The sequence below is a fragment of the Piliocolobus tephrosceles genome, chromosome X (genome assembly GCF_002776525.5).
Source record: "Piliocolobus tephrosceles isolate RC106 chromosome X, ASM277652v3, whole genome shotgun sequence".
In the NCBI taxonomy this organism is placed as follows: domain Eukaryota; kingdom Metazoa; phylum Chordata; class Mammalia; order Primates; family Cercopithecidae; genus Piliocolobus; species Piliocolobus tephrosceles.
The window spans coordinates 40267138-40279646 of record NC_045455.1 but is presented as its reverse complement, the minus strand read 5'-3'; the positions used below and the strand labels follow the sequence as shown (position 1 = coordinate 40279646).

Sequence of the window (12509 nt, the reverse complement as noted above, 5' to 3'; positions counted from 1 at the left end):
AGAAAACTAATAAAAATTCTATACATTTTTCTGCTTGATCAATTCTGCTATTAAGAGAATGCATTATTCAATATGTTAGTTGCATTTTCCCACTACAGAATTTCTTTTTTTTTTTTTTTTTTGAGATGGAGTTTTGCTTTTTCACCCAGGCTGGAGTACAGTGGCATGATCTCGGCTCACTGCAACCTCTGCCTTTCAGTTTCAAGTGATTCTCCTGCTTCAGCCTCCCGAGTAGCTGGCATTAAAGGCACGTGCCACCATGCCCAGCTAATTTCTGTATTTTTAGTAGAGATGGGGTTTCACCATGTTGGCCACTCTGGTCTTATACTCCTGACCTGGTGATCTGCCCACGTCAGCCTCCCAAGGTACTGGAATTACAGGCATGAGCCACTGCGCCCATTTTTTTTTTTTTAAGATGGAATCTCACTTTGTCATCCAAGCTGGAGTGCAGTGGGGTGATCTCGGCTCACTGCAACCTCCGCCTCCTGGGTTCAAGTGATCCTCCTGCCTCAGCCTCCTGAGTAGCTGGGACTGTAGGCATGCACCACCATGCCTGGCTAATTTTTGTATTTTTAGTAGACACAGGGTTTCACCATGTTGGCCAGGCTGGTCTCAAACTCCTGACCTCAAGTGATCTGCCTGCCTCAGCCTCCCAAAGTGCTGGGATTACAGGTGTGAGCCACTGCACCCAACCCCACTCCAGAATTTCTGCTTGATGCTTTTTAATTATTTCAATTTCCTTGTTAAATTTAGCTGATAGGATTCTGAATTCCTTCTGTGTGTTTTCTTGAATTTCTTTGAGTTTCCCTAAAATGGCCATTTTGAATTCTCTATCTGAAAGGTCACATATCTCTGTCCTTACAGGCTTGGTTCCTGGTGCCTCATTTAGTTTACTGAAGTCATGTTTTCCTGGATTCTCTTGATGCTTGTGGATGTTCATTAGTGTCTGAGCATTGAAGAGTTAGGTATTCATTGTAGTCTTCAGAGTCTGTGCTTGTTTCCCCACACCCCCTTTCTTGGAAAGGCTTTCCAGGTATTTTAAGGGACTTGGGTGTTGTGATCTAAGTGTTTGGTCACTGAAACTGTATCTACATTAGCCTAGTAATACTGTGGTTCTTGCAGACTCATAGAGGTACCACCTTGGTGGTTTTGGATAAGATCTGGAAGAATTATCTGGATTACTGGGCAGATACTCTTGTTCTCTTTCCTTACTCTTTCCCAACAAATGGCCTTCCCCTGCCTCTCTGTTTTGAGCTGCCTGGAGTGGGGAGAGGGATAATACAAGAACACCTGTGGCTACCACCACTGGGACTGTGCTGGGTCAGACCTGAAACCAGTACAGAACTGGGTCTTGCCCAAGGCCTGGTGTAACCGCTACCTGGCTACCACCTATGTTTGCTTAAGGCCCTCGGGCTCTACAATCAACAGGTGGCAAAGCCAGCCAGGTTGTGTCCTTCCTTTCATGGTAGTGAGTGCCCCTGGGCACTGGGTGGGTCCAGAGATGCCATCTGGGAACCAGGGCATGGAGTTGGAAATCTTAAAATCCACCTGGTGCTTTATTCTTCTGTGGCTAAGCTGGCAAAAAAACCACAAGACAAAGTTCTTCCCACACTTTCCTCCCCTTTTTATAGGCAGAGGAGTCTCTGTGGCCTCCACCACCCCAGCCTATAGTGAGTACTGCCTGGCTACCACTGATGTTCACTGAAGCCCCAGGGTCTCTTCAGTCAGCTTGTGGTTGGTTGCTGCCAGGCCTGGGACATATCCTTCAGGGAAGTGAGCTCCTCTATGGCCCAGGTCAGGTCTAGAAATGCTGTCCAAGAGCTATGGCCTAGAATCAGGGACCACAAGAGCCTTCTTGGTGCTCCGCCCCACTGTGGATGAACTGGTACCTAAGCTACCCCTTTTACTCTTCTCTCTGTTTTTCTGAATCTGGAGTCTCTCCTCATCACCACCATAGCTGGGAGTGTGCGGGGTCACACCTGAAGCCAGCACATCCCAGAGTCTTACTCAAAGCCCATGGCATGTACTACCTGTCTACTGCTGCTGATTATTCAGGGCCCATGCGCTTTTTAGTCTTCCCTTCAAGACAACAATGTCCTTTATGGCCCAGCATGTGTCTAGAAATGTCATCTGGGAGCTAGCTTCTCGCACGGGGGCCTCATGACTCTGCCTGGTGCACTATCCTACTGTGGCTGAGCTGGTTTCCAAGTTGTAAGATGAAGTCCTCTACTCTTCCCTTTCCTCAAGTGGAAGGAAGTAGTCTTTTTCAGAACTGTGAGCTATGCTCCCTGGGCTTGGAGGAGCGGTGCTTCAAACCCTCCTTTGGCTGCTCTGGTTGATGTCCCCCATTAGGTCATGTGCCCCCGAAGTCCAGACTTTGATGCCTAGATCACCTTTCAAGTTTATTTAGGGTTCCAGAGCAGTTGAGCTTCTTGCACTGGCAAAGCTTGCCGGAACTCAAGTTCCAACCACTGAGATGGATGAATTCACTCTGGCTAGGGCTGGTCTAATGCTCCCTCTGTGGGCATTGGCTGAGTTCTGCCAAGTGTTGCTTTCCACTGTGACAGGGCAGCATAATCACTGTACTCTCCCTCCCTCAAGCCATACAGATTCACTGCTGCTGGGGAATAGGGGAAGGTGGTGTCAGCAATTCAAGACTGTTTTTCCTACCCTCTTCAGTGCCTCTTTCAGTGATTTTAAGTTAAAACAATGTACTGTAATTGCTCACCTGATTTTTGGTTTTTATGAAGGTGCTTTTTTTTGTGTAGATAGCTCTTAAATTTGGTGTTCCTGTGGGGAGGATGGTTGGTAGAGGCTTTTATTTGGCCATCTTACTTCTGATCTCTTGAAAGTGACTTCTTTAGCTAAATTAATCAAACATAGGAGATAAAATGTTTAGAGCAACTTATTCATATGTATTATATATTCTAGAGTTGATGCCTATGTAGATACTGGGGATTTATTGAATGTATCAGGCCATTCTTGCATTGCTATAAAGAAACACCTGAGACTGGGTGATTTGTAAGGGAAAGAGTTTTAATTGGCTAATGGTTCTGCAGGTTCTACAACTTCTGCAGGCTCTATAGCAGTGCTTAGAGACTTCTAGGAAGGCCTCAGGAAGCTTACAATCATGGCAGAAGGTGAAGAGGGAGCAGGCACATCACATGGTGAAAGCAGGAGCAACAGAGAGGGTGAAGGGGTGGTACTACACAATTTTAAACAACCAGATCTTGCAACAGCTCACACTTGGTGCAAGGACAGCACCAAGAGGATGGTGCTACGCCATTCAGGAGGGATCTGTCCCCATGATCCAAACATTTCCCGCCAGGCCCCACCTCCAACACTGGGAATTATATTTCAACATGAGATTTGGGCAGGGACAAATATCCAAACTATATCGTTGAGCAACTAACCTGGTTTTAGTACGAAATAAGTTGTTCTCAAACTTTTTAACATCAGGAGCCCCTTATACTCTAAAAATTATTGAGCAGCCTAGAGAGTTGTAGATCTCTATTAGAAATTAAAATAACTTTTAGGAATATTTGTTCATTTAAAACTAAAAACAAGCCTATCACATGTTAACATAAATAACATTTTTATAAAAAATATATACATATATTTTTTGAGACAGAGTTGTGCTCTATCGCCCAGGCTGGAATGCAGTGGCACGATCTCGGCTCACTGCAAGCTCCGCCTCCTGGGTTCACGCCATTCTCCTGCCTCAGCCTCCCAAGTAGCTGGGACTACAGGCGCCCACCACCACGCCCGGCTAATTTTTTTGTATTTTCAGTAGAAACGGGGTTTCACCGTGTTAGCCAGGATGGTCTCGATCTCCTGACCTCGTGGTCTGCCCGCTCCGTCCTCCCAAAATTCTGGGATTACAGGTGTGAGCCACCGCGCCTGGCCCCAAAAATATTTTCTTAAAAAAGTTAGTGAGAAAAGTGGCACTGTTATATTTTTGCAAACTCTCTTCAATATCTGGCTTACGGAGGACAGTTGTGTTCTCTTACTGATAATGAATAAAGAGTGCTTCCCAGGATTTACAATTCAAGAAATCAGTGGTGATCTATGTCAAAATGATTTTGAGGATAGTAATTCGAGGACAAGGACCAAGGCTTTTGTACACCATTTTATCCTCAGAGTCTAATACAGTCCTTGGCACATAGTAACGGTCAGATATTTGGTAGGTGACTAAACTATACTGCAGTGTGTTGAGAAGTGAACAGAAGATACGGATTCAGGAATTATAGAAACCTCCTTCATGGCACTTGTTTGAGAAAAGAAGAGAAATGAGGGGAATGAGGGGGCAGATTCAGCAGAGGACTTTTTAAAATAATGTTTTCATGTGAGGAAAAAAAATAAAAACCAATAGAAATTAAGAAAACAGGAAAGAAATAGAATAATTAGGAACCTAGGCTGGGGTAGGGTAGCAGGGCATTTCAAACATTAATGAGGATATGAGATTCCAGATCTTGTTGAAATGCAAATTCTGATTCAGCTGGTAGGTGAGACCTGAGATTGTGCATTTCTTTTCTTTTCTTTTTTTTTTTTTGAGGCGGAGTCTCGCTCTGTCGCCCGGACTGGAGTGCAGTGGCCGGATCTCAGCTCACTGCAAGCTCCGCCTCCCGGGTTTAGGCCATTCTCCTGCCTCAGCCTCCTGAGTAGCTGGGACTACAGACACCCGCCACCTCGCCCGGCTAGTTTTTGTATTTTTAGTAGAGACGGGGTTTCATCGTGTTAGCCAGGATGGTCTCAATCTCCTGACCTCGTGATCCACTCGTCTCGGCCTCCCAGGAGACTGTGCATTTCTAACAAGCACCCAGATAACCTTAAGGCTGTTGGCCCCAGAGTTACACTTATAGTGATTTTCTAGAGCCCAGTTGGGGAAGTCAATCTTGGGCAGGAGAAATACATACCTCTCATATTGAGTTTGGAGATCCATCCCATCTGATACAACTTTTTAAGAGAGAAACATAATTTGCCAAATATCCAATTGATAACTTTTCCCACTAAATGGCTGCGTTATGAAAATTGCTTCACTTTGAAACTTCTGGTCTTGGTAATATAGAATGTCAGTGTTCTCACAGTGCTTGATTGAGAACATGATACTGAGATTATGGCATACAATATAGTGGCTGTACAAAAAAACATTATTAGGATCTCTAACAATTATGTAAAAATCATCGCTTCGTGGGTAGTAGAGCTCAAACTTTGGTGTGAGACTTGGTTTTATTCTTGGCACTTACTCTGAGTGGTCTTGGGCAAATTAATACCTTAAGCAAAAAGATTCTCATGTAGATTTTATATGAGAATTATAAATGAAGTACATAAAGTCCAGCAGTCACAAATGGTATCTATTATGACCATAATCCTAAGACTGCAATAAGCTATATTGAAAGTAGTCTCAAAGATTGTTTCGTGAATCATCAGATTCACCTAATTTTCAAAAGAATTTAAATAAGGGGATGGAATGAATAGATTGCATTTTGTTTCCATGCACAGGGGAACCGTGCATATTTCTTCTGTGACTCGGAAATGGTTTAACTTTAAAAAATCCCAAAATAGCTGAAGTTAGCAGACATGCAATTTACCAAGGATGACTGGAATTTTGATCTTTCCTGTAATAATACTATACCCAAGCACACTGCTCATTAGGAAAACATTTTTATCTGAATCTTTTACTCTTGGGGGCAAAGAATGCTATTTTTCTTTTTGATAACTATGTTTATAGAATCTAAAACATCCTGAGCAATTATTTCAACATCTGAAGTTATTATTACCATTCATGTTTCATTTATAGCTATTTGAATTTTGATGAATTTCAATATGGTGCTAGAGTGATAGGACAAGTTCAAGTAAGTTCAATATATGGGTATGGTCTAAAGTTATTTTAATTTTTTATTACAACTGCTATGAAGAAAATTAGGATATGCCACATTTTCACGTTTTACAGTTGGATGTCCTATGATGTTCCCTTCCAGAGAACAGAGCTCGGAGCTCTGGAAATTTGAGGGCAACTGATATGTGCTCATGTCTGCATCTGTGTGGGTTGGCTATATCTCAGGGACAGAATCTGCAGCAAAAAAGGTAATAATAGTTCCTTGAATACTTTTATATTATTACTTTGAAAGAACTAAGGCAGAGCATCTCCATTTGGCTTTTCTTCAGGAACACATGTAGGTGGAAAAGAGGTCAGTAGGAAGGCAAGAAGTAAATACTGCAACTGAGATAAAATTAAGTCAACTTTGTAGACTATCCCCAGACATTTTCTTGTTTTTTCTCTTTTTTCTTTTAAAACTTTTGTGGGTGCTTTGTAGGTGCATATATGTATGGGGTACATGAGAGATTGTGAGACAGGCATGGAATGTGTAGTAATCACATCATGGAAAATGGGGTATTCATCCCCCTTCCAGGCATTTTCAACTTGAATTTTTGTTGTCAGTAACAACAAGACTGGAAATTTTTAACTCCCTCTTATCAATTTTGTAATCATTGTTGATCTCTTGCACTGGTAGAATATGCCTTGTAGTAGAAAATATTATAACAGCATAAGACATGTTGTAGTTTCTAAGGTGCTTTCACATACAAGGTGGTAAGTACATGCAGAAACATCAGCTGAGCTACTCAAAGCCACTGTAGGTTTGTGTGTCCAGTATTATTAAGTCCTGCTGGAATTTGCTTTGAAAAGTTTTTTCTCATTATTTTTCTAAATCTTATAATTGTCTGTAAGTACTACCTTCATAATTAAAATGTTTCTACTCTGATGATGCGTTTAACTACTTTAAGAACTATAAGTCTAGAGCTCCTTTCAAGGGATCAAACCAGAAACGGATGCTTAGGGCAGGTGTCACACTGATTTACGACCGCGCTCCTAACCTGACATTAGATACGTTCAGTAGATCTGGCAGTAAGCATAGTACATACTAATGGGTCTTGATTTTCAATAATTTCGTTATGCATAGTAAAATTTTATGGTGTTTTATTGTGTTGGCTGAATACATCAGGATACCAACTGAAAGCAGATCTTAAAGTTAGTAACTCCTGCTTTTTTGGTTTAGTACTCAATAAACTTCTCTTAGGCCACTAGGGCTTAATGAACAAAATAGCTCTTTGGCAAATAATTTTGCAGGCACGAAATGTTACTCTAAAATTATTTTGTTGAAGAAACTAAAATGAAAGATTAATTTGACATTGCAGTTATTTAAAAAATGATATGAAATTCTTGCAAACCACTAGAAATGCAAAAATAATTTTAAGTGTCTTTGAAATTTAAACTTAAAATATTGTTAGTTTTTTATTGGGCATATAATTGTGTTTGACTATTTTGGGGACCAGAAATTATTTATTTTGGCATCTCTACTCAATAGTATCATGCTTTGGAAACTCAGTAAAATATCTGTTGTTGCTCAATAAATATTTGTTGATTACTTTTCATTATTTTTTCTGTATTGGTTTTTTAACTTTCCTAGTCATCACTTTTTACACAGATATAATTTTGAGGACTGAACAAAATTCAGGAAGGACTATTCTCATTAAGGTAATATTTTTCTGTATTTTCTAAGGCAGAATCAGAAAGGCCCAAACATTTTTTTTTTTTTTTGATATGGAGTCTTGCTGTGTTGCCCAGGGTGGAGTGCAGTGGTGTGATCTCGGCTCACTGCAACCTCTGCCTCTCGGGTTCAAGTGATTCTTGTGTCTCAGCCTCCCCAGTAGCTGGGATTACAGGTGTATGCAACAATACCAGGTAAATTTTTGTACTTTAATAGAGATGGGGTTTCTCCATATTGGCCAGGCTGTTTTGGAACTCATGACCTCAAGTGGTCTGCCCGCTTCAGCCTCCCAAAGTGCTGGGATTACAGGCATGAGCCACTATGCCTGAACAAGCATTTAAAAAGAAATTAAATTGGCAATTTATTTTAGGTATCATCAAGTAAAATTTTTCCTTCAAAACAATGAAAACTTTGGCTGCTGAAATTTACCAATTTAGATTTGTTTTTAGAAATGTTATAGGGAGATAAAAATTACTGAAATCTGACTCTAGTGTAACTAGGAATGCAATTTTGGAAGGTGACGTGATGGGTAATGCTGTTTTTCCCAGTTTGTTCTACTACCGAGAGAATACAGTCAGTTTTTGATGCATAATAACCGGGTGTCTTTTGGGGTATTCCTAAATAGTCAACCTTTTGGAGTTACACCTCCTTTAATTTTCAAATAGAATGCTTTGAATGACCATCCCAGTCTTCCTCCAGTATCTTCATGGATTATCAAGAGTGAGCATATCTCCAGCCATCTCTGGTTCAATGGTTTGCTTCTGCTGAATTCTCAATTTCTGTTTCAGTCTCTTCATCTATGACAGACAGTGATCCTTCCCAGGTAGCACTTTGCCTCTGGTTGGGCATTGGCATACCCTCCAGGTGCCATAAGGTAGAGCTATGTATCCACCTTTACTGAAGGTTTCCACACTTCAGGAGAAAACTAGAGTACAGCAATGCTCACCACTACTGTAAACCTATATTTTGAATACAACTGTTTCCAAAATCTGAGGCAAAAACATTAGAACCTTTGCAGCTTTATCCAGCTTCCTAGCCTCTCTGCTGTGTGTCAAGGTCTGCCTGCTCTCATTTGTAGGAGAGAGCATCTTTCATAAATGTTTCATAGGGCCAGTTTCCCCCTTACTTTAAGAATATTTTACTCACTACCTGAAGGACTTGTTTTCACTCTGGAACTTATTAGAACTTCATGTTCAGGGAAACGCCACCTGTATTAGTCTGTTTTCAAGCTGCTGATAAAGACATACCTGAGACTGGTCAATTTACAAAAGAAAGAGGTTTAACGGACCTACAGTGCCACGTGGCTGGGGAGGCCTCACAATCATGGTGGAAGGTGAAAGGTGTGTTTCACATGGCAGCAGACAAGAGAAGAGAGCTTGTGCAGGGAAAGTCCCGTTTTTAAAACCATCATATCTTGTGAGACTTACTATCACGGGAACAGCACGAGAAAGACCCACTCCCATGATTCAGTTACCTCTCACTAGGTTCCTCCTATGACACATGGGAACTGTGGGAGTTACGATTCAAGATAGGATTTGCGTGGAGACACAGCCAAACCATATCAACACCCTTAGACACAAGGATCCACACAGGGTTACATATTCTAGAGTCTGAGTTGTAGTAGAAGTGATGGGAACAGTGGTGAATATTTATAGCACAATATAGGATGGTGGTCGGCATGAGAAATGCCGCCTGTGTTGAGGTTTCTCAGCCAGTAGGAAGTAATCATGGCCTTTTTTATTCTTCCTGATTTCTTTTGGTCTTCTCTGAGTACCTTTTGAATAAAACACATTCACACAAGATCTCCCGCGGTGAAACAGTTATTCTCAAGTATTGGACAGTCTAAACACATATTAAGGGACAGAGTGATTTCTCTAAGGCAGGTATGTCTAGCAAATAATTTCTCTTTTCCCCAATAAATCGCCTTTTATATTTATGCAGTATTATTTGCCTTTCTCCTCATATTCTTCTGATTATCTAGACCATGCCCAGAGACCTATCTCCGCAGAAGTCAAATAGAGACTATGACAGCAATTCTTAAAATAACAGAAGCTGATAGCCCTTTAACTATGTAAAGGTCCAGCAGAAGATGTGTGTGTGTGTGCATGTGTGTGGTTTTGATTCATATTAAAGTCTTAGGCAGCGCTTCCTCTGCAGTTGATTTTCTCAGTAAGCAGAAATGAAGCTGTAGATAGATGTCTTCTCCCTCTGTCCAGAGAAAGCCCTAGGGTCACGGATTCGTTTTTTGTGGAATTTCAGTGACATGAGTTTGGAGTAGTTTGGCCTCACTGGTCTATTTCTATCCACAAAGACCAAAGAGATTTATAGTATAGTGATGGATAGAACATTCCTAGTCCAAGAGCTTGGGAGAGACTTTGATGGTTTACCTTAGAGATCATGTGGTGTTGTTCATGATCCTTATGTGCATTCTAAACTGAACTTCATGTTCAGGGAACCTCCGTTACCTTGTTTCATAGGGAATCTTCTGATGGAGCCGGCTCCAAGGCTTCCCTTTTTTCCCATAATTATTTTCAACTCTTGAGGGAGTATCAGACCTGTCTTCGTACAAATGAAGATTTCAAGGTCATGCTGAAGCTGTGAAGACCAGCCGAGAACTTCATTTCATAGCTGTTTGTAAGGTTTCTTCACACTGGGTAGAGGTGAGGGTGAGGTTTGCTTAAGATCACTGTGCTCTTCCAGTGGAGGCCCAGATAAACAATAATGGTAAACCTAGGAATACAAGTTGGTCTCTTGTCTCCAGGCCAGTCAGTCTGTAGTCTTTAATCCTTTCCTTTAAAAAATGTTTTTGAAAATTTTATTGTGGTAAACACGAGACCTACTGTATTAGTCCGTTTTCACACTGCTGATAAAGACATAGCCGAGACAGGGAAGAAAAAGAGGTTTAATGGGACTTATAGTTCCACATGGCTGGGGAGGCCTCAGAATCATGGCGGGAGGTGAAAGGTACTCCTTACATGGTGACAGCAAGAGAAAATGAGGAAGAAGCAAAAGCAGAAGCCCCTGATAAACCCATCAGATCTCATGAGACTTATTCACCATGATGAGAATAGCAGGGGAAAGACCAGCCCCATGATTCAATTACCTCTCTCTGGGTCCCTCCCAGAACACATGGGAATTCTGGGAGATACAATTCAAGTTGAGATTTGGGTGGGGACACAGCCAAACCATATCATCTACCCTCTTAACACACACACACACACACACACACACACAGACACACACACATACACACACATATAATTTTTTTGAGACAGGGTCTCACTCTGTCACCCAGGCTGGAGTGCAATGGCACAATCTCAGCTCACTATGACATCAACCTCCCAGGTTTAACCCATTCTCTCACCTTAACCTCCCAAGTAGCTTGGACCAGAGTTGCACGTCACCATACCTGGCTAATTTTTGTATTGTTTGTAGAGACCAAGTTTCATCGTGTTGCCCAGGCTGGTCTCGAAGTCCTGAGCTCAAGCAATCCACCCACCTCAGCCTCTCAAAGTGCTGGGATTACAGGCATAAGCCACCACACTCAGCCAATATATTTTTAAGTGTACAATACTTTATCGTCGACCATAGGTACTATCCTTTCCTTTTTGAAGCTAAAATATTACTGCTATCCACCTAGTAGTAATAGAATAGGGGAATGAAGGGGTTATTATAAAAATTGTAGTTTAAACTTTTATAGGAAGTATAAACTTCCTCTAATGTATGGGTTGTTTCATTTCTGAGTCCAATTTCAGAATGTAAACAAGAATTGCAATTACAATTCTAAAGTACAGATGGTCCCCAACTTACGATTTTTTGACTACGATGATGCAAAAGAGATACACATTTAGCCAAAACCATACTTAAGAGTATCCATACAACCATTCTTTCACTTTCAGTACAGTAGTCAATAAATTACATAAGATCTTCAACAACTTGTTATAAAATAGGCTTTAAAATAGATGATTTTGCCCAAATGTAGGCTAATGTACTTGTTGTGAGGATGTTTAAGGAAACTAGACTAACTATAATGTTTGGTAGGTTAAATATTTAACAATATTTTCAACTTATAATGGGTTTATCAGATGTAACCCCATCATAAGTTGAGGAGCATCTATATTAATCATATAGTGCATACTGTGCTTAAATATTTTCCCCTGCCTTTTTAACAAAACAATTTGAACTGATAGTAAGGTTATTTATCTTATCAAATACAGTTAATGAGAGATCAGGTAGAAATTCTTTACCAAAACATAAAACACACACACACACACACACACACACACAAATGTATTTTAGGGAAAACTGGACTTGACTATTTTTATCTTTGATTATCCCTACTAAAGATATCCTTCTAGGGAAAACACAGACTTTATTTTTTTTTTTCATTTCATGGGCTTCAGGAAGCGAAGCTTAGTAAACACACATTCTCTCCTTCTTCGTTCCCAGAAGCTGCAATAGTTTATTTTAAAGCTAATTCTAGGGTAAGTCCTTTTGATCTCACTGCTATCACTTAGAGAATTATAATGTGGTTTTGCAATTCTAGCTAGAATGGGGGACCTTTAAAAAAGGTCTTGGATTTATGTTAAATGATTTTAGTTCAATGACAGGAAACCCCTCTACTTGTTAAAAAAAAAAAAAAAAAAGAAACCTCAAAAAAAAAAAAAAAAAAAAAACCCTTAAGACCTTTATAGTAGGAAGAAAGCAACCAACTGCTTTTCAAATTATGGGGTTGGTCCCATGTTTTGAAAGTTACCATCTCAGTTGATCTCTTAATGAGATGTCTGTGTACATGAGACGAAGGTCGATAAGAACTCAAGGGCTTCTCATCTATCCCTTCTCGGTTAACAATCCAGTAGCTTCAGAAGACAAATTTATGACCCTTGCCTTCGTCCACTGTAGGATTCATCATCCTAAAGCTGCACTGGAAACTTCCTGGAGGTTTGTCTTCTTTTTGGA

At 40.7% G+C, this 12509-nt stretch overlaps 1 long non-coding RNA gene across 1 annotated transcript in view; it reads right to left on the bottom strand.

Moving 5' to 3' along the window:
- The window catches only part of LOC111522281, a 32337-nt gene that overhangs the window by 11242 nt on the left and 8586 nt on the right, over positions 1-12509 (bottom strand). Inside the window, exon 2 of the long non-coding RNA XR_002725220.1 lies at positions 2729-2864. This is a non-coding gene — a long non-coding RNA (uncharacterized LOC111522281). The remainder of the gene's footprint in view (positions 1-2728; positions 2865-12509) is intronic.